The sequence below is a fragment of the Lissotriton helveticus genome, chromosome 6 (genome assembly GCF_964261635.1).
Source record: "Lissotriton helveticus chromosome 6, aLisHel1.1, whole genome shotgun sequence".
Lineage (NCBI taxonomy): Eukaryota > Metazoa > Chordata > Amphibia > Caudata > Salamandridae > Lissotriton > Lissotriton helveticus.
The window spans coordinates 1,642,814,198-1,642,840,772 of NC_136067.1; the positions used below are offsets into that span (position 1 = coordinate 1,642,814,198).

General features: G+C 44.5%; 1 protein-coding gene across 2 annotated transcripts in view; it reads right to left on the reverse strand.

Moving 5' to 3' along the window:
- The window catches only part of CLHC1 (clathrin heavy chain linker domain containing 1), a 522,096-nt gene that overhangs the window by 230,436 nt on the left and 265,085 nt on the right, over positions 1-26,575 (reverse strand). Inside the window, exon 1 of one of the 2 annotated variants that reach the window (XM_078649488.1) lies at positions 12,699-12,825. The exons of the other annotated variant lie outside the window; for it this stretch is intronic. The gene's annotated coding sequence lies outside the window, so the exon portion shown is untranslated. Of the gene's footprint in view, positions 1-12,698; positions 12,826-26,575 lie in introns of those variants that run through there. 2 annotated transcript variants of the gene reach the window in all.

The window sequence follows — 26,575 nt, forward strand, 5'->3', positions numbered from 1 at the left end:
AGACTCCTGAGAACTCGGCTGTCCTAGAGAAACTGACCGGTAAGCTACAGCCTATTGTTCAACATTCTTTATCTCCTACTACCCCTCCTGTACTCTTTAAGGACAAAACACTGATGCAGAACTTAAAAACTAAGGAAAACGAAAAGAAGAAAGAGATAGAATTAGATTGTGCAGGGTGCCCTGCATCACTATCTCTCTCTTTCACTACTGATACTGATAATACCACGGAAGCTGTTACATTAAATGAAGCTGCTACGTCCAGGGACATTTTAATGATGGGCTTGGAGGGCTTTGAGGCGCCCATAGAGAAGTTGGGCGAACCTGTAATGACTCATAGAGCGCCAATTATGGGACAAGGCGATAAGGATGCGTCCGATGAGTTTGAGCTATCTCTAACAAATGGCGCTCCTCGATATAATGATCCTTTTGAATCCACCCAATCTGTTACTATCACTGGCAGCACTACTACTACTATTGCTACCGGACCTACTGGTCTTACTGGAGGAGCAACTACGGCAATGGTTAGAGCTATGAAAGATACAACCAAAGCTACAGATACAGACACAAAGGGTACAAATCGAGTTGTAATAACATCTATTCCCCTAATGTCAATGTCTCCAATACTAATGAAAGTATCAACCGCAGCGAAAACACAAGTGCCAGTCTTAACTCTGGGAGAACAGAGAGCCAACAGTGATAGTGCGGAGCTGCTAGAGGATTCACAAAGTCAAGAACAGGACTCAAATGATGAATATGAAGAGTTTTTTGAGGAAGGGGGGGTGCTCGAAAAGCAAGACTATTCCACATCACAAATAGAAGCCAAATAGAAGCCAATCACTCCTCGAGCCTCAAGAAATGGGGAAAGCTAAGAGTCAAATCAAAGAGAGGAGGGAAAAAATTAAATTAAACCGGCTGTGTTAACTACCACTCTAGTTTCAGAAATCGCTGGAGGGAAATCGACAAGAGACCAAACCCCTCTGCTTAAATGGATGCAACCAAGAGGACAGTTTAAGAGTATGTCCCTGTGTGGCCCTGCAGCCACTCTTGCAGAAGTCAATGTCTCTAAAAATCTGCAACACTCCATCGTTAATGTGGATTTGCTAGACCAAGATGCAGACTTAGGGTTGCTGGGGACATCTCAACACAATTGAATTCTAACGGTAAAAATAAAGATACATTCCATGCTGGTATTAGTCTAGGTAGTGAGACCATACCTGTATCACAAGCTATACCACTTCCACTCTCACCTGTCTCTAATTCTTCTAAGACGCCTTCTGAAGCTTCCTCCTTGGACCTTATTCTAAAAACTTTGATGATACATCGTCAAGAAACACAACAGAACTTCCTTCAACTAAGGGAAGATAATATTAAGGTTCATAACTGTCTCCAGGAAGTTACCAATAAATTGAGTGGGGTCACCAAAGACATCGAAGGGCTACAACAAAGGGTTGTCGAAGCTGAGGAGACGCTGGCAACTACTTCAGCTCAAACCAGGGAACATAAAGAGGATATACGGTTACTATACAGTAAAATCGAAGAATTGGAAAATAGACAGCGCTGACAAAACCTGAGACTTTTTGGAATACCCGAAGGGTCAGAGGGCTCGGATGCCAGGGCTTACTTGGTTAATCTTTTTCAAAAAGCATTCCCAGACCTTTCCGACTGGGATTGGGACTCTCAACTTCAACGGGTACATAGACTGCCTATGATTTTAAAGAACAAAGAGAGCAAATATCCACGACCTATTATGGTCTACTTCGGCAACTACTTGCTAAGACAAGCGGTCTCAATTAAAGCTAGACCGAATACCCCAGTGATATTTGACAACATATCTTTCTTTGTTAAATCCGATCTTAGCAAATCCACTATGGATAAAAGATGGGGGCTACGCAAATTGATCGATCCTTTCAAGTCACTGGGGGCAATAGTTTATCTTCAAGAACCAGCCCGTCTCAAGATCATGAAATCTGGCCATACCTATTTTTGCACTGAAGTAAAGGAGGCGGAACAACTCCTTGTAAAAATGACCTCAAATACCTAGCAAAAAATTAAAAAACAATGAACGAAAGAGGGGGGGGGAGGGTTGGTTAAGAGAGGTAGAAATTAAGATTTACGCTTAACCATAAATTGCTTAGAATAACTTAATGGGGCATTTGGACATATATTTTGAATCCTTTTTCGTATGACAATAATACGGAGTGTGGGGGATCCTGGGGAGACCTCTCTGTTAGACTGCCCCTTGAGCGGCAGCAGAAGATAGAGGTAGGCTTCTGGGTAGATACTGGGGGAGGGGTTACGGGTTGGTGGGCAGGGAGGGGGATCTCTGGGCAGGGCTGGGCTTGTGGTTTTGTTTGGGGTGGGGTTAAAAGGGAAAAACTGTATTGCAGGAAAAAAAGATGGGCAGACATAGAAACAAAGCTTTTGTGTTTTTACATAAAACGATATATAATACAGAGGATTATGAAAAACTTAGTTTCAAATAATGTCTTTTTTTAGATGTTTGGTGTGGAATGTTGCTGGTCTCAATAGTAAAGACAAAAGGAGATTGGTACAAGAAGAAATGAATATGTACAGACCCCATATGGCACTTATTTCTGAAACCCATATTGGGTTTCAAGATCGTAAACTTTTGTCTCAAATGGGCTATGATCTTGTTGTTTGTTCAACGTTAGGGGCATCTATCCGGGGGGTAGCTATTTTGAAACAGAAACACACTAGAATGGTTATCATTAAAACTGCAGCTGATGATAAGGGAAGGTGGGCAATTGCTCAGGTGCAAATTGCTGAAAAATACTACGTATTCTGAGTGGTCTACGGTTCTAATGCTGACGTACCCACACTTTACGAGCAATTAAATATCGAATTACTCGAGTGGGAGGGTGAGCTACTTATAATGGGAGGTTTCAACTGTGTTATGAATTATAAGAAGGATTTCACAAGCAAAATCGATACAATCAGGATGCGTAGAGTTAGAGCAGCTGTAGTGGAATTGGGTAGGGTAGGAAGTCATCTGCGGTGTTCCCCAAGGCTCCTCGCTCAGCCCTACCCTCTTCAACGTCTACATGAGCCCCCTCACAGCCATCGCACGCCAGCACAACCTCAACATCATCTCCTACGCCGATGACACCAGCTGATCCTCTCCCTCACCAACGACCCCGCCACAGCCAGAGCCAACCTTCACGAAGGGATGAAAGAGGTAGCCGAATGGATGAAGAACAGTCGCCTGAAACTGAACTCGGACAAGACGGAAGTCCTCATCCTGGGATCCTCACCCTCCGCCTGGGACGACTCCTGGTGGCCCCCCACCCTGGGCAGCGCACCCAAACCAACAGACCATGCACGCAACCTGGGATTCATCCTGGACTCCTCCCTCTCCATGACCAGACAAGTCAACGCCGTCTCCTCGTCGTGCTTCAACTCCCTGCGCATGCTACGTAAGATCTTCCGGTGGATCCCCACCGAGACCAGGAAGACGGTCACCCAGGCCCTCGTCACCAGCCGCCTGGACGACGGCAACTCCCTCTACGCCGGAACCACCGCCAAACTCCAGAAGAGACTCCAGCGGATCCAGAACGCCTCAGCACGACTCATCCTGGACATCCCCCGTCGCAGCCACATATCCGGACACCTGAGAGACCTGCACTGGCTCCCGGTCAACAAGAGATTCACCTTCCGTCTCCTCACCCACGCACACAAAGCCCTACACAACCAAGGCCCAGGTTACCTCAACAGTCGCCTCAACTTCTACGCTCCCAATCGCCTGCTCCGATCGACCGGCCACGCCCTCGCTGCCGTCCCCCGCATTCGAAGAGCCACCACAAGGGGACGGTCCTTCTCCTACCTCGCCGCCAAGACATGGAACTCCCTCCCGACCCACCTCCGCCTGACCCAGGACCACCTCGCCTTCAGGAAGCAACTCAAAACCTGGCTGTTCGAGCAGTAGCGGACCCCCCTCCCCCAGCGCCTTGAGACCCTCTGGGTGAGTAGTGCGCCATATAAATGCTTTGATTGATTGATAGGCTACACAATTTGAAAGATGCTTGGCGTACTAAGCACCCTAATATAGCTGGATATACATACTATTCGCCCCCCCACAGAGTCTGTTCTAGAATTGATATGGTATGGGCAACTGATAGTATTTTGGATAACTGCAATATAGAACTCTGCCCGAGAGTAACATCTGACCACAACCCTATATTGTTTGAATTTAAAATTCTCAACAAAGAGCAATCCCCCCGACAGTTTACATTTCCTAGATATCTATGCACAGACGCTGAATTTGTCTTGGGTATCAAAGCGCACATCAATGAATTTATAACATTTAATATTAACTCAACTACGGTTAATTTTGTGTGGGATGCGTGCAAATGCAGCATTAGAGGCTATGCGCAACAATACATCTTAAGGAAAAATACCGAAAGACGGAGGACAGATAAGTTAACTCTATCTAGTATTCTACTAGTTGAACAACAATTGATAGACGCTGTAACACAGGGGAGGACAAATATTGAAGAATTTAGACGAGGACTGGTGTCATTGAGGTCAGCATTAAAAAAGACTCTCAGGGAGAAATTTAGCTTTAAAATACATAAATACAAACTAGCCCAATATGAAGGGGGCGATCGAATTGGCAAGATCTTGGCCTATAAGGTAGCCGATAAAAAAGCTAATTCTACTATAAAATTAATAAAAGGGTCAGACTCAATCGAATATAAAAAATCTGAGCACATTTTAGAACAATTTGCTGAATACTATTGCCATTTATATACCCCAGATAATTCGCCCTCACCGGAAGAAATTACCAATTATTTAGATAAATATTTGCCCTGCCGATTAGCTACTGAAGCAATTAAGCAACTTGGTGCTAAGATTACTATAACTGAAATAGAGACAGCCATCCAAGCACTACCTTCAGGTAAGGCCACGGGAGAAGACTGTTTGCCCCTAGAACTATATAAAATTTGCGAGAAAGAACTTGCACCGCTTTTACATTTGGTGATAGACTCTGTAGGTCAAACAGGAAGTGCTCCTATATCTTGGAGAACTGCAAAAATAATATTCTTCCTGAAACAAGGCAAACCACCAGAGGATCGAGGGTCATATAGGCCCATCTCATTAATAAATACTGATGCCAAGGTCTTTGCCAAAATTTTGGCTAATCGCCTTGCCCCTATTATGTCAGATTTAGTAAATTGCCAACAACATGGGTTTGTGGTGGGGAGAGACACCACTACTCATATTAATACTGCTGTGACTGCATTCGATGTAGCTTCGACTACTCTCACCCCACTCGGAATGGTTATGCTGGACGCGGAGAAAGCATTCGACCGAGTGGGGTGGGAGTATCTATGGGCGGCGTTGAGAGCATTCGGCATACAGGGACAATATCTCAGATGGGTTCGATCTTTGTATGAACTACCAATGGCAATAGTTAGCTATGCGGGATCCAACTCAGCTAATTTTGCAGTTAAAAGGGGGACAAGGCAAGGGTGTCCTTTATCACTCCTGCTTTTCGCTCTAGCACTGGAGCCATTCTTAATTGCATTGTCTGCTCAAGATAATATAATACCAATACAGCATGGTGGCAAGTGTTTGAAAATTACCGCTTTTGCGGACGATATAGCTATATTCACCACAGATTTAGTTTTGGCACTCCCTGAGATAATTAAAGAAGCTAGTAAATTTGGCGAGATATCAGGGTACAAACTAAATGTTAATAAAACCCAAGTAATTGCCAATCACAAACCTGTCCAACCGATATTGGGACTCTGCACTACTGCTACCTATTTGGGAGTTACGTTTGCAGCAGAAACAGAAAAAATTGTAACTTTGAACTATGACCCCTTACTTAAGCAAATAACTACATCTTTAAAAAACTGGCACAAGATACCTTTGAGTCTGGTAGGACGTATAAATTTAATAAAGATGAAGATTGTACCAAAATTGTTGTACCTATTTAGATCTATCCCTCTACAACTCAATAACATATATATAAAAAAAAAATAGAGAGTATATGTAGCAGCTATATCTGGAGTTATAAAAAAGCTCGTAGATCAATGGCATGTTTGAAACTCCCAATTGAAAAAGGGGGTTTAAACTTCCCGGATTTTAAAATATATTTGTTGGCAACTTTTTTTCAACGTATACGCAGCTTAATAACCAACGATGCTCCCTTATTTTTCCATCAATTTATGTTGGGACAAGATAGTAATCAGTTCTTGTACCGTGTGCATGACCCCAACTATTTCAAGAGAGTCAAGTTTAAGACCGCGAGACATATTAAAAGAATTTGGGACCAAATAACGATCTTTGGCAAGATACCTTTCTTTAATGCAGAGTTGCAGATTTGGGGCAATCCCGGGCTACCAGGTCTTTTTTCCGATGGTGCAGCAGCCTTGTGGCTGGAGCATGGTATATGTACACTAGGTGACTTATTTGGCCCGGATGGTTTTTTGAGTTTTAATGCACTAAAATTAATCTACAAAATTAGAGATACTATGTATTTTAAATACATACAGATGAAAGACTTTTTGGTTAATAAAATGAAAATTGAGAAAATAGAAAATTCGGATACCTTAAAACATCTCTACTCCAAAGATACTAAATCATTTATTAGCAAGAGCTATGCTTACTTATGTAGCCACAAGCAAGGAGACTGTGAAAACCTGGCCGAAAAATGGACTAATCGACTAGGTGTGAACATCAACCCTAGCCAGATCGCACGCTCGCTTAAACAAATAAACCTAGTTGTCCAATCCTCAAGCTTAAGGCTTCAACTATATAGAACAGTGACTCAAATATATTATACTCCACAAAGAATTGCTAGTTGGACCTCTGGAAATGTTCTTAGCGAGTGAACTAAATGTCCCAAATGCAACCTAGAAGCCGCTGGTATAGAACACATGCTTTATCAATGCCCAGCACTTATAGCTTTTTGGAAAGATCTAACTGCGGCTCTAAACAGTAGACAAATTGTATTTCCAACACTTTCGGCACATCTAGTATTGCTAGATATACAAGATACAAATTACAAACATAAGGACTTGATTACTATTGCTATTGCTTGTGCTAGGTTGGTTATTGCACGGACTTGGATCTTTAAGGAACCACCCAAAATCATGGACTGGTGGAATCTTATTAATGAAATACACACAATGGAACTTTCGTTGGCCAAACTAAGGGGTACTAAGTCATTGAAAGCGAGGCAAAAAATGTGGGATACTTTTATTTGATCTATATGTACCGGCAGCAACTAAAATGATTTATTTTTTTGGGAATATACACTGTTATCCTCTATATTTATTCAACAATTTATTTAATGGTCAAATTCTTTGTTTGGATATTTTTGCCTCTGAAATTTGTACGTAATGTGATGTTGTTTTCTTTTTCCTGCAATAAAAAGATTTTTTTTTTAAAAAAGAAAAAGGAATTATTCTAGGAAACACCTTCCCCACTTTTTAAAAATGAATTCACAGATGAACCCAAATGGCATATAGCAGTATTTACAAATACGCATGCACTATAGGATGCAAATTCTATGCATAATCACACTCAAATCAAAATTTGAAAGATCTAGCTCAATCCAAACGCTACTGGTCTTCCTATATGCGCATACATTCTCAATAACTACAAACAGAAACAATTGCACTTAAGACCAGCCTAATTTGCACTATTCATGACAGGGAACCCAGAATACAATGCACACTTTAAAGAAAATATAGTCATTGTCAAAGCCAGCAGGTTTGGCATTTGCTGTTAACCTTTTGGCTTTGCCAATTATTTTTTTGTTTGTGACATTTTTTGTGTGAAGGCACAATTTGTATGAAAGCAAGCCTTTTCAAAAGCCAAAAGGTATATATTTTTATAGAGTAGCACACTTTGCGCCACTAATCCATGCACTACTTATTGAGCAGAAGCACACACTGTGCAAGGGCAGAATGTTGTCAATCACAGTGGCTGAAGTGAGCTGACCCTGTGCCTCACGCTTTAGGCTGTGGGTGGGCAGAAGCACAATGTGAATGACACTACAGCAAACCAATGGATCAAGACAGCTGACTGATATCCCTGTACGTATGTATAGTATATATGTATTTATTAAAACAAACGGTCGTCAAACGCCAGAACTAAAAATGAAACCTTGAATTTGGAAGATAATTTGTGGTTTGACTGAAAAAATGCTAAAAATTAAAATAGGGCGAAGTATTATCAGCACATCTTTCCTAATGCTATGAGGATATATATCTGACACAAGTTGCAAGTGAGAAGGAAACGAAGAGAGTAGCTTGACAAAAAAATGCAGGACATGTCAGCCTTTCAACATGTTTTTGTGCCCGGCCTCATGCGGCCTGTTTTCTATGTTAAACCTGTTGCAAGAGAGACTCGGGGGAGCAGGGGGCTTGCTCGTTATATTTTAGTGTGAGTGCAGCTAGAGGAAGTCAAGACATATGCTAGGGTTCACTTGATCTGGGAGTTGTGCAATGATTCATTTAGGTGCATGGTTATTATTCACGTAATTGAAATGTAGCAACTTAATGCAGAACGTCCCTCTCTGTGCATGCATCCAGCTCGGATCGCAAGCAGATGCCTTCGAAATGGTAAAGAAGTCTCTAATGTACATCAAGATTGGCAACAACAGCCTATTAAAACGAAAATCTAATTTCTGCCTTCAGTGCCAGCCTAATGATCTTGTGTGTGTCCCAATTTGTCTTTCTCTGAAAGGAGAGGGCTGGGAACAGCTGCTCGACCCTGGAACACGCCTTTGGTCGCCATCCCTAAGATATAAGCGCTTTAAACTTCGGAGACCCTTAGGTTTGTGGAAAGCTGTATAAGAGTACCAAGGCAGCCAGGTTGTTATTTGACCTCCAGTTTCATGGCAGCAGCCGGGTGACCCGACTCAAAGACTGTCAACTCCAAGAAATATTGAATTTTACAATGTTGCCAAGCTAGTTCACGTGCACTTTTCCTGTCTGTCCTTGCTGGGCTTCGTGATAAACTGTCTTGAGCCATGTGTTTCAGTAGTATTCATTCACTGTATCTGACCCGTAATAACTTTAAACAAGCATTAAAAATGCAACAGGTCTCCCTTAAAGCCATTTGCTTTGCTAATGGTACTGTATAGCAAAGCAAATGGCTTTAACTTAATAAAAGGCGAGACCTATTGCATAACCACCAGAAATGTTTCTTGTTTTTTTCAACTCAGAAATCACATAAAAACATTTGGATGAAAGGCTGTTTTATGAGTGGTTCGCCGGAGAGCTGCGATCACAGGTTAATATAGTGGGCTGGTTGAACGGTGCATGTATCGTTGCGTCACCGGCAGGCTGAAAGAACACGCAGCCCCTTTTCACTCCTCTGAGCCACGGGAGTTTAAGCCTAAGCAGCTACCGGCTGTCCCAGCTCTTCGAAAGACTCGTCTCTGAAAACGGCTGTCCTTCTGCTTTCTTGAAAACGAGACTCACCAGGCTGGGGCCTCAGTCCAGACTTCGGGATCTAAAGCACGGGGGGATATTTGCAACAGGCAGCGATAATTATCACTGACCTTGCATACCGCATCATTTTCTATCGCTGGAATATTTCGCCAGGCTAGCGTTGCATTAACAACGTTTAGCGCAATGGCGATGAATATTCCAGCGATAGCGCCCCTTTCCATGGAACATCGCTGGTTTTTCAGCGATGTTCCAGGTTTGTTATCTTTATGGGGCCATGTGTTTCGCCCCATAAAGATAACAAAGCTTTTACGCCAGCAGGAAGTCAAGTCAGTCCGTCCAAGTGGGACGGACAAAAAAGAGAAAAGTGTATGTCACCGCAAGCTCTTTCCCAATGGCAGGCCACTGTTTAGCATGAACGGTGACGCCGGCCAATGGGAAAGAGGGGCGGGGCTTAAAGCCCGCTAGTGAATCTCCCTCAATCTCATTAGATCTCGCAAGCGAGACGCAGGTTTCGACCTAAAAATGCCCGCCTGCTGGTGAACTGCCGACGGACTCCTGAGGCTTCCTCCAGAAAGTTCCACCACCACAGATTGCAGACACGCGCGGGAAGCAGTGTGAGGTCGAGTCTGCGCAGACTCGAATCCTCTGCTTCCTGCCTGCCACACCCCTTTATTTATTTATTTATTTTTACGGTTTTATATAGTACTAGCTGGACCCAAGAGTATCAGAGCGCTTTACAGGATTTGGTTAAACATAGAGATAGTCCAAACTAAGTACAATTGATATAATAAGGTAAGGCAGTTGAATTTTAAGAATGATTTAAGTTCAGAATTTCAAAATCAAGGTGCAAATTGAAGATAGTAGATCAGGAAGACTGAGAGGAATTATATAGTATGTCAGTAGATGGAAAAGGCGAGAGGTTTAGAAACCTTAGTGGAAGGGAGGGATGAGGTGAATTATAGGTAGAGGGGGGCCTGTTTAAGAGGTGCATAGTGGTGGAGTTCATGGCCAGAGACAGTAAGTATAATTAAGAACCCCAATATTTGTTGAGAAGGAGCAACTTTCCCAACTCGTCACAGGGTGGGTCCCACCATGCCCTGTAATGAGTTGGGAAAGGGGTGGGTGACAGTCTCCACTCTCTGATTGATGTGGAGTGTTAGCGATACCGGGCTTAGACATAAAACGTCCAGGGCTAACTTTCCCTGCACGCCATCAGGGGGTGGAGACTTGGCCCTGAAGCTAGGTCTTTGCCGAGCTGATGACATTACAGCCTTCAGGGCTGTGAAGTTATTAGCCCGGCAAACACTTAGGATTCTTTGGACCCGCTAGGGGGAGCTTGGTGCATGCAAGGAGAGACAGTCAGTCTAGTCACATCACATACCTCCAGCCACCACGGCCACAACGAACGGCCACTGTCACATCGGCGGTATGGAGACTATATTATTTTTATTTAGAAGGCATAAAAAACAGACATTTTTTTAATTAAATAAAATATGAGCATTAAGCACTTTGGTAACGGGGTGGAGCCCCGAAACCCTCGGGGCAAAACCGCCACTGGTACGAGGACAGAGGAAGGCTGTCTATCAAAATGGATAAAATTAAGAGAGTACGGCCAGCATCATGAACTCTGACCTGACTGACAAGAAAAACAAAAGCAGATCACAGTGGTGAGTCAGAGAACCAGGCTCCTAATTATGCACGAGAGGGGCATGACCAGAAGTGAAGGTGAGATAGCAACCAAGAAGTGAATAGGAGACTTCGTGAAGCACTTTCTCTGTGGCAAAGGTCAAAAGGCCCAAAAATGTACTACAGACTTTTTACACCATGAGGGGCTTGTCATGCCTCTTTAAGGTTTCAAGATACAGACGTCACCCTGTATTGCAGATGGAGCTCATGTATTTTCCAGTGCTCTGTGCTGGTGCTCTGCGATGGCTTGATGCCTGTAGAGAAGTCACCCTTGCAAACAGGAAAGATTTGTGAAGGGGACACAGGCAATCCTGAACAAGCATTTGCAATGTAATAGGTCTCGCATTTACGAATCCCTCAAAAATTCTGTGGAACGGGACTTGGGCAGTAGCACTTCTGGAGAGCGCATCCAAAGACACAACTGTTCAGCAGACTCTCAAAATGCATTTTGTAGGTTCACTAGTTAATGAATGCATACAGGTTGAACCACAGGATGGACATGTGAATCCTGTCCTCTGATATGTGTCTGTAAAACGTATCTTTTGTCATGAGGTTTTGTCCTGCATTTTGACCTACTGTCCTGAATTTCGGTCCTGAATTTTGACCCTTCGTCCTGAATTTGTACACTCACCGTCTTGAATTTGCTTCCATTCCAGTTGGTCACCCTAGTTCAAGACTCCTATAACTTGATCATACATGCCAACAGAACCGATTCAGACGGGAGACTCCCGAGTATACATGGCAACCCTTCCGACTTAGGCGGAAGACTCGGTTTTTAAATCACCACTTTTGTGTATTGGGGGGCAGATTTACAATAACTGGCGCATCCCTGCATATTAGCAGGGATGCGCCAGTCATTGTGCGTCACCGCTGTGCCACCATGGATGCGCCGCATGGGGCAAAAATGGACAGATGCGTGACGCATCTGCTGCCGTAAAGGCGGCGCATTGACACAGCATGGCCTTAAAAGTGACAGAGTGAAATCTTGTAGATTTCACTCAGCCACTTTTAGGAGGCATTCCTGCGTCAGAACGCCCCCTACCCCTGCGCCGGAACGCCTACATGTGGCGAAGGGCTTTACAACGTGACGCATCTCCCAGATGTGTCACGTTGTAAATACCCCGCAGCATGACGCTGGCTGTTGCGTCACAAAAGTGACGCAACAACGGCGTAAAAGAGGCACAAGGGGCTTGTAAATCTGCCCCTTAGTTTTCCTCTTTTAAAAATAGCCTCCAATACAAATAGCCATAGGAAAATTAAATTCCTCTGATGTGTTGCATTTAAGCCTTTCTATTAATTTCTAATACTGTCTATGTAAAGCGGTCTAAAACCTATTATGGCTGGACTTCGTGCTACATAAGACAAAAAAATACATAAAAGTTTCGCTGAACTTCAAGGAGTCTCATTAATTTCCAAGCAACGTCTGTGCTTTTCAATTTTACGCCAAATCTCTCGGGAAAGACTATAAATACATGACAATGCAATCTTCGATACGTTTTCCGAAAAAAATAAATCTAAAACTAGTCTGCCTGCATCCTCGGACTCGCCCTGTTCCTAAGTCCCCTACGAACGTTTCTGACTCACCTTACGCCGCAGCCACTTTTATGGCAACAACATCCCTGCAAAGCCAGAAACTGCAGCTTCACCTGGGCACTTCCATGCTGCAGCCCGCCCCCTGCTGGAGCACCCAAGCCCCTAGCTTTCACCCAAGTTGATAGCAACAAGATCGGTTGTTACGGTATTAAGGCGTAGTGGAAATAGAAGATGGTGTATTGTGCAAGAGGAACGGCCATCTTTGAGTTGAAGGATTACGAACAAAGTACACTCAAAGGTACCGGAGCCAAAATATGTTCTCATTAGAAAAGCACTTTTGGTAAAACATTTTAATAAAAAGATATTTAAGTTGAAAACAGGACTCAATAAAACAAGACTCGTCATGAATACCTTACAGCTTTTTAAATAGCTTTGTCTACGTTAATTACACATGCACGTATTTAGTACCTTGTGAGTCTTACTTGTTCAAGAAATCGACCTACTTTTATATCCCCATGTTATGTACATACTGGTGCGGGGAGTTCGAAAAAGTCGATTTATTGACCTATTAAGTTTTGTATAACTGTCAAGGTTTCAGATGGCAATGACGTGTGACATTTTTATAATTTCAGTATAATCAGGAGTGACATTTCAACGACTACCAGTGACACAGTCTTAGGAGCAAAATCAAGCAATGAAGATGAGGAAAACATATAAACTATCAGAATACACCCATTTGAGCAATGAGAAACTCTTCTTAAAACTGCTGCAAAGCAACTCTTACAGCAGTTTTAAGATATTCTTAGAGTTTCTCATTGCTCTTAAAATCCCCTACTACAGCAGGTATGCACCCATCTGGGATTCCCCTGGAACACCGAAATGCCTTAAGGACAAGCTTGCAAACCCCTGAAAAAAAACAGCATCTCAAGGTGGGGCGAGCTAAAGACGCTGAGCTTGGTTATAGACTGGGAAGTGTTATGCGAAAAAGCAGATGGCGAAATCTCACGATTTAAGTACTATCAATTAACAAGCTGGGTCAAGAACTTAAAGGATAGCCAGGACGGAACTGGGGAAGAGAAAGAAGTGCTCCAGGGAAACAAAATCATCAAAAAAGAAATAGCATACTGGTATTGGGCACTGATACAGGAAGGGGAGGAAGACAACAAAATTCCAGGAGAGACTTGGGGAAGAGTACTGCCGGAGCTGGATATCCAACAGAAATGGCAAGTATCTATGGCTACTTGTTGAAAAATTGTGTAATCTGCACCCTTAAGAAGGAACCACTTATTCACTATCCACAGAGCTTATTGGACACCAAAGAGGCTGTCAAAATTCAAAGGCCAAGGAGAGAGAAGTTGTCCCAAATGCGGAGAGACGGGTGCAAATGATCTACACATGTTTCGGCAGTGGCCCCAGCTCGAGGAATTCTGGAAAGAGGTGGGGAAGACCTTGTCCTTACTACTGGGACAGCAGATGAGGTGAGTATAGACTTGGTTATTTTTGCGATAAGTCAAACCAATGAAGCAACACTTAAGTTGAGTAACGATCAGGAGAAAATCCTCTTCTTTCTGATAGTATTAGCTAGGAGAGAAATATGCATAAAGTGGGTGAAAAGTATACCTTCAGCACAAAGAATACATAAATTGGACAGAAGTGGGCACAGGGGAAAGAGAAATAAATTCTGGGATATCTGGGAAAACCATATTCCGACAAGTTAAAATGATTACTGGTATTGCACAGTCCAATGATTAAGCAATGCAATAAAGCCTTCAAGTGGATGCTTGAAAAGAGTAGTCAAAATGACTAGCTCAACCCAGAAACGAGTTGCATTGGAAACAGACAGAAAGGGGTCCAAGCCTTGAAAGAAACCTCTCTATTTATAAGTCACGTTTACCAAGGAGAAATCCCGCAAGGTCAGCATAGAAGGAAAACGGGCCCCCTGACACCTCCAGTTCCAAAATATTGCTGAATGAGGACTTAATTAAAAAAAAGACTGCTGCAAGGCACCAGAATTGGAAGGGCACTAACCAGAGACAGACTGCAGCTGCTCAGAAGGCAATATCATTGATGGGATTATTCATGAACGCACTATAGCGTAAAAAGCAAAGTTTATAGCATAGCAAGGGCAACTAAGAGATTATATCATCACTTAGCCTCAGGCACTTACTTCTTTGTGAGCCTGGCGAGCCCGGTATTTCACAAATGCATACATGCCAATAGACCCGATTCAGGCGGGAGACTACCGATTTTTCAAGCCAAAAGCTGCAGCACAAAATAAATGAAAGAATTAGACATAGTATTTTTTAATGTGTGTTAAAGTTTAACAAGCAGTGAAATGTTGTGAAGACACTAAAAATGCACTGGCTGCTTCAGCGCCACTCTGCCAGAAAAATATGAGGGAGACCTCGCAAGTGTTATGGGCAAACACAGCACTTTAGGCCATCTACAGCAAAACAAAAAATGTCTGATGGTCAGTTCCCTCTTACCAGTCATCTCTAACAAGTTTGACCACCGTTGGATCTGCTTAAGTCCCTGTAACACTTTTACACATGCTGCACTGTGTATCTGAGTTAAAAAGGCGTCAGAGTACCATGCGTTGAGCTGAAAAGCTTGAAGCTTTACTGAAACTAAGAACAGTCTGCTCACTTTAAAACAGGCTTAAACGTACGGCCTCTGTGGCAGCAGTGGCGTGGTCTCAGAAAATTAATGCAGTCAGCTATGTCCAGTCTGCAGCAAGCTACGGTAACAACAGCTGCATGCAGGTTGCTTAAAATTAATCTACAGAGTATCAAATTAATACATTACCTCTAATACTACTGACACGTAGAGACATAGCACAGTGTGCACATCACTCGACATGCAGGCCCCAACGTCAAAGACCTTCTCTTCTCAGCTGCTTAGAGTTGCCGGGTGGGCTAGCAGAAAAACAATTAAAACACAAAGAGGGATATTCACAAGGACTTATCTCCGATTTATCTCCACCTTAACGCTTCAAAAGTGGAGATAGATTTAACACCCCATTCACAAGTTGGTGCAAACTGCAGACATCGCCAGTATTCCTGCGAAAACTGCCCCAAAATGTATCTCCACGGTGGACATCACCAACTAACCCTAATGAGATGCAGAGTAGGAGTTCCAGTGCAAAAACACACAAATAAAACCACAATACCACTTTCACAACGAACTGCCAGATCTGCGAAGCAAACTAAAAACAGGCGATAAGCTGCGGTAGCACCAGGGAATTAACACCTGCCTTTTGCTGGTGTTAGCAGGACGACTACCAGCAGCATAAAAGGGAGGCCAGCAAAGAGCCACACCGGAAGACCCACAGATGCCATGGACACAATGATCATGCCACGCAGATACCCATCTCCCGACAGACTATCATCACCCAGCGCTCCCAGTATGGCACACATGGAAATGCAGTGTCCGTTGGTAAGTCCAAAATAAACACACCACACACCTCCAGCTCACAGTCATGCAACTTACGACACTGTCAATGGGCATGCAGCACAACTACATTCAACATGACATACAATATGCCAACCGACCAGACACGACAACACGACTCCATTTTACAATCCGTCCTTGTCATGCCCACAACCCAGCCACAGCATGGCACCACAGACACACAATAGCAGGATGTGAGGAGAGGCATGGAGCAGGCATGTGCGAGGGCGGCAAGTGACTAAGGAATGTGAACCTACCCAATTCCAGGTGTGGCATGGATGCGCCGGACAGACCACAGAGTGCAAACCACGGAAATGGCCATGTGGAGATCAACTGCTGGTGCATGGAGTGTAGTGGCCAGTGGACGCTACCATGTCCCCACAGGCTGTGGGGCAGAATGCGGAAATGTCGCCGTTACGTCCGCCCCTGCATGCGCGTGCATAGTGGGTTGGACCTCCGTATGCCAGGCCTGCGGAGGGGAGTAAACAGCCTGTCGCACTGATCATGGTTGTCATTCGGAATAGACAACGCTTCTGCCAGGGCAGTGCCTCTCAGCCCGCCACGAGACCTGCGCCGAGTGCGGCGGAGCCTGCGTCCCTGTGCGCCTGCTGCACCCCGGGCCGCTGGTTCCCAGACCCGTCATGCCTGCCCCAGCGCACCAATGAGGCTCCGCTCACCTGCCTACACCGGCGTGTGTCAAAGAGGGCCCACCGCATGGCGGTTTAAAGCTCCAAGCACCAGTCCCGCGACCGTTGCAGGCTTCACAGACCATCGCTGGCCCTCCCCGACGCTGGCCCACATTACTCCTTTCTCATTGACATACTCTACCGCCGTCTCCTTCGGCCCAGTAGGTCCCTCATGTGGAACTGTGTCCTGAGTCCTGAATGGCAGTGACCCCAAGTCCGTGGCAGCGGCCACAGAACCAGACTCCCTTCGATCAGTGAAGCATAATTCTATATGGCAGGCCTGCGACACGTGGTGCCACTAACCCTGTTCAATGCAAGCCGGCGACACGTGGTCCCACTAACCCTGTTCAACGCAAGCCGGTGACACGTGGTGCCACTAACGTTGTTCAATGCAAGCCGGCAACACGTGGTGCCACTAACCCTATTCAACGCAAGCCGGCGACATGTGGATGAGGGCTCAGACCTACCCTGCGGACCAGTAGGTTCCACATCCAGCACATAGTCGCAAATCATGAATGGCACAGTCCACACCAATAAACACACGGAAGGGAGTAAGAGGAATATGCAGCTCAGTACAGACGAAAGCCGGATCAGAGTCACAGAGGTTATCAAACACTATCAACAACTGACCTGGTGCCATCAACGATGTTCACCGCAAGTCCACGTCCCATGGTGCTACTGAACCTGAACTGCGCAGGCCGGTGGGGCCATCCAATCAAAGCCGACGACACTCGGTGAATGGCCTGTGCTGACCGCTGCCTCAGGCCTACACTGCTTTCCAGTAGGTCACACATGTGGAACTGTGTCTTGGGTAAGATGTGGAGGAGTACACACCATTGGACACGCCTCATCACAGGCAGCATCCCCTAATAGCACTAGTGCCACTAACTCTGTGCGCAATGAGCCATAAGCACCATCTGGTTGGACCTTGGTGGCGTCTGAGTCCATGGCCTGGAGGTTTTCTGCACCTTCCTCCAGGCTGGACCAGACTTGGTGTCAGACATGTGTCTGTTCCATTCATCTCCACCATAGTGACTGTTTCAGCGTGGTCCTGGCCTCTGCATCATACCCTGGGGGTACACCTTCCACTGTCCACCGAGACACTCCACGACAAGCCCCTTTGTCATCTACGGAAACCTGCTCTGCACTCGTGACCCTGCCCCAGTGCCCCGCAAGTCAGCGGCCCATGGCGGTAGGCCCGTGCAGGATGCTGTGCAATCAGGGCCACTAACTCTGTGCAGCACAAGTCATGGGGCCTTTATGGTTGAATGGTTGTGTCCTGTACGATGTACACTGTTGTCAATTTCTGACTGCACCAGGCAGCCCTTGCTGGCTGGTGTGCAGACAACCCACACCCATCCAACACAGGTGTCACTCGGTATGTGTGCCTGCTAATAAATGTCAATCAGATGCAGAGCATCCGAGTGGACTCCAGGCCCTCTGTCACACGTGGGACCTGACCCGATGTGAGGAAGCAACAACACTAATCTCATGTCAGCAGCTGCCTAAATTAAAATAATTTAGAGTCAACACAGTCAGCTGACTCACGGACTACAGCTGCCACAGACAGGCTAGGCACCTGGCACTGGGCAAGCCTCAGGCTGGTTGATGCACACAGTCACATAGGTCACAGCCAGGACGCTGTGGTGTACTATTTAAAAAATGAGTAGTCAACCCTAAGTAAATTACGCCAGAGCATTTTGCAGCCCCGGACGCCACGCCATTACCTGCCCAGCCCCGCAACAACAAGGCCTGATGAAGGGCTGATCTCAAGACTTTCCCTTTCTGCCTGGGAATCCGGGCCCAAACCGAACTAGAGGGGCACCGAGTAGTCAGGTGCATCCTATTGCAAAAGAGTAAGCCAAGCAGTGAAGGGACTTTTAAATGTGTGAATGAGCCACAGGTGTGTGATGAGTAGGACAAAATGACAATGGCCGCTACCTACCCAACCCCAGTCACAGCGGCAGCGGTGCTCACACCAGCCACACAGAGCAGACAGCCAGTCTGTCACAGAGCTAGTACAGCCACCGAGGGCTCTGCTAAAGTGACGGCAGGTGCTCAGGCCGGTGCTGCAAGCAAGAAAGTAAAGTTCATTGACCGGCAGTGGGCACCACAGTGGACAATGGCTCACCGGACCCAAAAACGAGTTTGTATCGTGCGACTCTTAACTCACTGGGATTAACACAGTCAAAACGGTTGAGCAGACGGATGTGGTGGCAGCATGAATGAATTAGGCATGAAATAGCATAAGCATTGGAGTCACTATTCATTTCAAATTCTTTATTCGGTTTATGCTGCACTGTAACTACTGTTATTTTTGTATAAAATGAATAAACAAAGTAAAAAAAAGAACATAAAAGACAACAGCTATACATAAAACAAGATTCATAAAAATCAGTATAAAACATTACACGCATAAGAAATACATGTTTTAAAATATCTAATTACTCATCCCGGGTGCTCCATATAAGAACTACAGAGTCAGTAACAAACCTCACTCCAGGCACTTACTTTGTGCAGCAAGCGGCAAACACTTGTGCTGGTAGCTATTGCCTGCAACTCAGAGTCTCCTGGCGGCCAGGCCCATCCGTAACGCCACCGGCAGCCCGCGGCCCGGGCATGATTGATTTTGATTTTGAGGGCTGCTGGTGTGCTCTGGGAAGGTTGCAGTAGAGGAACCACTCTGGCGGCCAGGTGCACTCAGCTGCTGGTATGGGGTCGACTCGGGAGTCCAGTCGCAGGATTCATTATTAGATTTCCCGGCACGCAGCAAGCTGCACTGACTGTCATTCATTGCCACCAGCCAGCAGCCAAAACATTTTCAAGAACTGTTGTCGGCACCCCGGGCAGCAGGATCCCCTATACCTTTAAAGATGTCACTCAGTTGTATCAGTATTAATGCTGCAGCACGCTCTGCCGGGTGAATGTCTTACATTGTTGCACCAGCTAGGGTTGGGAGCACCTGAGCCAGCTCCCAAGCCGGCCAGAAGCACTCAGCAGTGTGCATTGTGATCGCGTGCTTCCACTCCAGCTTAAATTCTGTAAGTAATGGAGCATTAGCAGCGCTTCCATTTTGATAGTTGAAGAGGCGCTATAATGCTATACTTTCCATTTCAGTGCAATGATGCAGACCACCACACTGAAATACATAAGTCCAACGCCTGGTACTTGCCAGGGCTGAACTATGTGCGGTTGGAGTCATTATTGTACTGCCCCCTACTCCACTCGTCTGGGTTGAGGTACAGGATCTAATGTTTATCCAAGGAGAGAACAGGAGTACCAATATGCACTGTTTTAGATACAATCAACAAGATTTAGTCTGGTAATTTGCTATTTTTATGAAACCCTCATCCTCTTTCGCAATAAATTGAACAACGTTTAATCCATTTCTTAATTTAAAAAAAAGATGAATGAATATCCCAGGAAGGGTGAATTTCAAATTGTGGGAACTTTCAAAAATTATTTTGCATATCATACGTTTTACACATGCTTCATTAATGTTACTGGATGTGCTGTGAACAGTTTCAATCATTCCAGACCTATGGAATTCAGAGGATGCATCTGGAGTTAAGAATAATGAAGGTTGATGAAGTGCTATTGATAGAGCGCGCAGGTCCCCCGACTAAGTTTACCATACTCACCTGGGCCCATAAAACAACATAACTTATTGTGAGTTTAATCAGGTTACCTGTGCACCTACTCTCATCAGTGATTTATAAATTTTATTTAGGACCTATACCATTGACTTACCAATCCTTGTCACCGGGACCTAAAGTCCAAAGGAATTTGAATAATTGGTAGAGTAATAACATTTACACTTATTTAAAAACCACAAACTCGGGAAAGGTTTAAACTCTTTATCTAAATTTCTTAAATGTCTTAATCCAAAAATTAAGTGGCTAGCACATCAAATTCTAATACTAGACTGTATAGGATCAAGACTCTCTAAAACATAGTGCCTCTTATACATCAAATGTACTGAACTAATAATGCATAAATGAAACATAAATTACGTGACTGTCAAAAAAATGGTAGAGAAAATTTGTACAAATTTATTATATTAATACATTTTGATATTTTTCAAATATGTCAGATATACACAATGTGTTAAGTCACAATAAAAATCAATACAAAACAAATAAAAGACTATTAGAGTTAGGCTAAAAACAAGTGTCGACGCAGCGTTTCGGTTAACTTGAAGATAAAAACACCTTCTTCAGGACAGTTCTAAATATTAAAAAAAACACATAATTACTAACAAATACATTCAAGTGACAGTCATGACATGTACAGTTTTCATTTCAGTTTTACATATAATTCTTTTTTATAATAGAACATTCAGGTACTATGAGAGAGGCTATCTACTGAGGTTCAAATACAGTTTTCTCATACACAATTCGAAAGAAGTAATTTCTTAACATAAAGCATAACTTATAGCACATTATGTCACCCTTTCTTCGCTGTTAGCGTTTTATTCACCGTATGTAAAATGTAACAACCTGAATAAAAGTTACATACTGTGGAAATTCATCCCTGCTACACAGATCACTTTGTACAGGAAAAAAGGGAAATGTGAACTACTTCGTACCTTTAGCTTAAAAACAAATACGGTGAACGTGTGGTCTCCTAATCACGAATTTCGGAATCACCGTAGACCAGCTCGAGCTAAATGGCTCTTAGGTTGTGTTGATGCTTTCTATCAACCTTAGGATAAGATTTAGAGTCAGCTTTTTTAAAAATGCTGCATAACTTAAAATGAGTCTTCATTCCTAGACTAATTAGAGTTCATTTTATAGGCATTAATTTACCTTCAAACATGACTTGTAGCTTTCACCATTATTTAAAGGGATTATCCGCTACTTGATTCGGGATATTTGTCCTCGAACCTAGAGAGTTTTCAAAATAAATCTCAATTGGGCTGCTCTCGCAGAAAAAGTTATAAATGTCTTTATTTATAAAATTAGTTGTTGAGCTGCCTACTCACCTTGGAAGCAGGCGGCAGGCCAAGCAAATCAGTATATCCTTTAACCGTTTCAATCTTGCTTATATCGCACACCACATATGTATGGGGGATGTCCTCCCAAGTACGTGTGCTTCTGCGATGGCGATCTGCATATATCACCACCTTTGAAAATGCTCTGTATATATTTTTTATTTATTTGCCCCGAATGCGCTATAATTCTAGTGGTGAAATAATATTATTTTCATGGAGCAAGTCTTTTCCTTAATCGTATATCTATGAAAAAGGGGCGGAACAGGTAGGTTTACTTTATACAGAAACTACCCTCAACCGCGTATTGCAGAATTGAAATAAGACGGTGGGCTCGTCAGCCCGTTTGTAACCAACAGCATATGCCTCATATGTTTAGATTACGGACATATGTAACTACTGATTTTCAATGTGGGTGCTCCTACAGTATGGCCCAATATAACAAGCAGCTTCCCAAATGGCTCACCTGTCTCGATTGAGTAAAGTCTTCCTGCTACGATCATAGACTCTTCTGATAGCGTCGTACGTCAAACCCCTCAATCTGGATTACGATCGCCTATTGGTTGAAAGTTTTTTGTTTAAATAAGACTCCATCATCCATTGGTCGGAGCTTATTGGTTTATTTGATCCTACTCCGCCCCCATCTTGTCTCACGTGGGCAGGCTCACTTTTTTTGTGATTCCCACGACAAAATGTATGAAGCTTTATTCATCCACATTTATGTACATTTGGGCATATATTGGGACATATTTGTTTATTATATATTGACCAATCTACGTACTATAGTCACCATATCCATATCGGAAAACAAGGTTTATTACCAATTTATCTTACTTCTCTCTATCCCATACCAACAACTCCTGCATATAGGTTCTATTTAATTCTTCCGAGGTACGTGTAACGCAAGTATTCCTAGAATATTCATCAATATGCGGAATAACGAGGGCTACGTTTACAACATACAGGAGGAGGAAAGGGCCCATTGCCTGCTGTGTATAAAACGGCCTGGGATACAGTTTCTATAAATCTCCATTTAGTCAGAAATGTATCTACCTAAATACCTTGCTATAGGGATTCTGTACACGCCTATATATAGATATAGGTGTTATTGGTCAGTATTATACAGTACGTCACTGCGCTATGTACAGACACTGTGGGCGTTATGTAGACCATTAGGAGGTGTACTGCACAACAATTTAACAATATAGGGTCTACCCGATGTATCAGAGTGTGAGACCAACTCAGGTATGCTAAGGGAGTCAATTATAATATTCGCTCCCAATCTTCCTTGCTGTTCATGCCTACTCGTACAGTATTAAGGCGAGACATATAATATTGCTCACGTTTTTTTCTCTTGCTATTAATATCTCCGCCTCTCATGTTCAATTCCACTATTTCTAGACCGCACCATCTGAAATCCTCAATGGTATGTCCTGCTTTCTGCCAATGCTCTACGAGTGGGGCACCTTGTTTATGGGTTCTTATAGCGGATCTGTGCTCATTCATTCTAGTCCGTACTTCTCTACTAGTTTCACCAACGTAGGCTTGATTGCATGGGCATTGTATCATGTATATCAGATTCTTTGTTCTACAATTAATAAAGTTTTTGATCTTAATATTCGCCTCATTATGGGAAATTCAATTTCCTCTAATGATGCTATTGCAGTTCATGCACCCTTGACAAGGAAAAGTTCCTGTTTGTAGTGGTGTATTATAAATACTAGATTGTGTATTTTTCTTCGCTTCTTTATATGTATGAACTAAGCTGTATTTAATCGTCCGATTTCTTCTGTATGAGAACAGGGGTTTAGGGAGTTTTTCATTGTTTTTGTTCGTAATTAGGTGCCAATTCCTATTGATTATGTTCTTAACTTTATTACTGATAGAAGTATAGTTAGTCACAAAAATCAGAGGTTGTTGTCCAATTTTGTCTATAGTTCTCTCCTTTTTTTCAAACAAGGTGTCCCTGTAGGAGAGTGTGGTCTGCAATCCCATGGCCACCCCAGATTTTTGCTTTTTGCTTCATTGATTTACGACTTTCCCTGGCTGTGGGCCTGCTAATTAGACCCACAGCCTAGCTGTTCTCTCTCTAAAAATACAACCATGTACCCTAGGTGCATTTACCAATTGGTACTGGGCCACCTTATCAGTCCCTGTACAGTATACCTTAGGTATCCAGGGCATAGGTGTGCCCAGGGCCTACCAGGGGCTGAAGCATGCATTATGCCACCCCTGGCTGGCCATCTAAACAGACACAACTGTCTGCACGACAGCTGGGGCAAGGTGGTGTAATCACCCTTTGCTTTAGATATAGTCCCCTATATCTAAACCTAAAATGGACACATATATTCCTATCAGTCACTCCTAGAAAAGGCCTTATCAATCCTGAAGGCAGAGTGCTTGGAATTATGTGAGATGGTGCTCTGGCATGAGCTGAGCCCGTTTGCAGCTTGCGGAACCAAGTCCTAATAGCTGTTCCATGATAACGCTATACCATATACTCTTAAGTGCATTATAATCCTCGCGGTTAAATGCTAACTCTGGTATAACATTATCAAAACATGTCGAGTAAGGTGTCATACGAATTGGAATACTACCCCCTCGCCAATTCTGGCGACGGGGGTAGCATTCCACCCTTCTAGAGGGACACGACATGTATGTAACTGTAAACCCCGGTTAAAGTTAACTCGAGCCTCAGCATCACAAGATGGATGTTGCCACCACAGACACAAGTCTGTCCTCCTGCTGCTGGGAGTCCTTCCAGTGAGGGAGGCTCAGACAAAGGGTTTCCTGCCTTGGGAGGTGCTAGCACCACCCCAGACAGGATTTTGTGTATTAGGTAGGCCAAGGCTGAAAGAATGAGACATGCCTGTGGCACACAAGGTGCCCTGTGCATACACCGGTTCCAACCAGTTGCTGGGTCACTCCAGCCCCAGCTCTGGCGGGAAACCGGACAAAGGATAGGGGGTGTAACCACCCCCCTTCCTGGTCCCACCCAGGGGAGGGAACTAGTCGTAGTGCAGCCCCCTTTAGCTGAATAAAGGTAGGAGCTGGTCACATATCCAGTTAGATTAATCTTGACAACTTCCACGAAGAAACTCTTGACCTTCGACCTCCTGAACATCAGAAGACTGAAGAATCTCCCCTATGGTCAGGGAGTGACCATCCTGCTTCGCAGGCACCATCAAGCTCCTGTGCGGTTTGCTGCAAGTCCTTCCTTCCCGGAATCCGACGACCCAGCTCAACGAGACCCGGACCTCCAGACCCCTCTGACCTCTACCCACATCCACAGCACAGCTGGGACCCGTGGGTGCGACGAGCAACGTGGAGACGGCCATCTTGAAGAAACCTGCCCAGTGCTTCCAGCACAACCACCGAGGGACCCTCGAGTAAGTGCATCGGGGACTGAGAAGCCCCACACCGACACAGCACCTGCATCCAAGACCAGCCCCCCAGCCTCCACGAGATCTGCGTGGGGCCCTTTTGCCTGGTTGCTGCCTTCCCTGTTGTCTGGTCACTTGCCGGCTGGCTCGTGACCTCTGAGACGACGACCCGAAGATTTCAACACTGCTAGTCTGGTCCCCCAGACTGGCCCTTGCCTCCTTGTGAAAGAGAAGCACCCCGGACCCTCCTGGTCTGCACCAGACGCTATCTTTGTTCCACCGCGTGGCTTGCACTAGCCAAGGCCTGTTGACCAGATCGACGATCCAACACCGCCATCAGCAGCAGACTACGTGGGACAGCTCGTGCCTCCAGCCTGGTCATAAAGAACAGCTCCTGGTCCGCGCAGCTACAGAGAGAAGCGACCCTTCCTTCCCCTGAACGCGGCGACAGCATCCAGTTCCCTCCTGGTTCCAGCACCGTCACTGGCTAGTGACCAAGACTCTGTCCCCTTCCCTTTCAGGACTTCTCCTTCCTAGTTCCATCCTTGGAACCACCGGACTCCTCCATCTGGCTGCCTGCCAGCAACTCTTTGTTTCAGGCATCACCGGGAGCAACGCAGCGAACCCGACACCACTTCAGCCCTATGCACCCGCAGCCTGTGGGTTAGGTAACTAAAGCTTCTAGGTGCTGAAGTCAGTGTCCACTATCCTAGTGTCCAGGTCCACTGTTGTTTTCCCTCCATCCAGCCGGGTTCGTCCGGAATCCGTAACTTTGTAAACTGTAGTATCCATAGACGTTGGTACGCATCCCGCGTGAGAGTTTCCACTCTGCACGTGAGTCCCATGGGCCTCCTGCTCCTTACTTACCTAGTTCGTAGCGTAGTCCCAGCGATCCTCCAGCCTCTGGATCTCCTTACAGTACTTTCCTTCCTCGCATTCCATTGTTTTTAGTATATGGTTTGTCGTGCCCCTAAGGCACACGTGTAAATATTGTGCTAACTCGTATTTCCTTCTTAGTATTGTCATGTGCTTAGCCCTCTGATCTCATAAAGAGTTCAGAGGTGTTGTTATTAATAAATATATTGTTTATTTTCATAACAACCTGTGTGGTGTCCTTTCATCTGGTATTCAAGGGGTTATATTGTGGTAAAACAGCTGGCTTCACATGCCAAAAGAGTTTAGCCTAAGACTGCTTTGTCCATGCTACCATTAGGATAGCTGGTCTATAAGGTTGACTTATGGTGACCATAAGGGTTGTTTGGACTGATACAAGGTGATCACTAGAACTAGTGAGCATCATATATCAGGCCAACTTCTCACAGTCCCTATTAAAATATCTTGCACGTTTATAAGCATGTCTAACTAAACGTTTTGGATAGCCTCTCTCCAGAAATTTTTGTTTAAGATTATCCACATGTC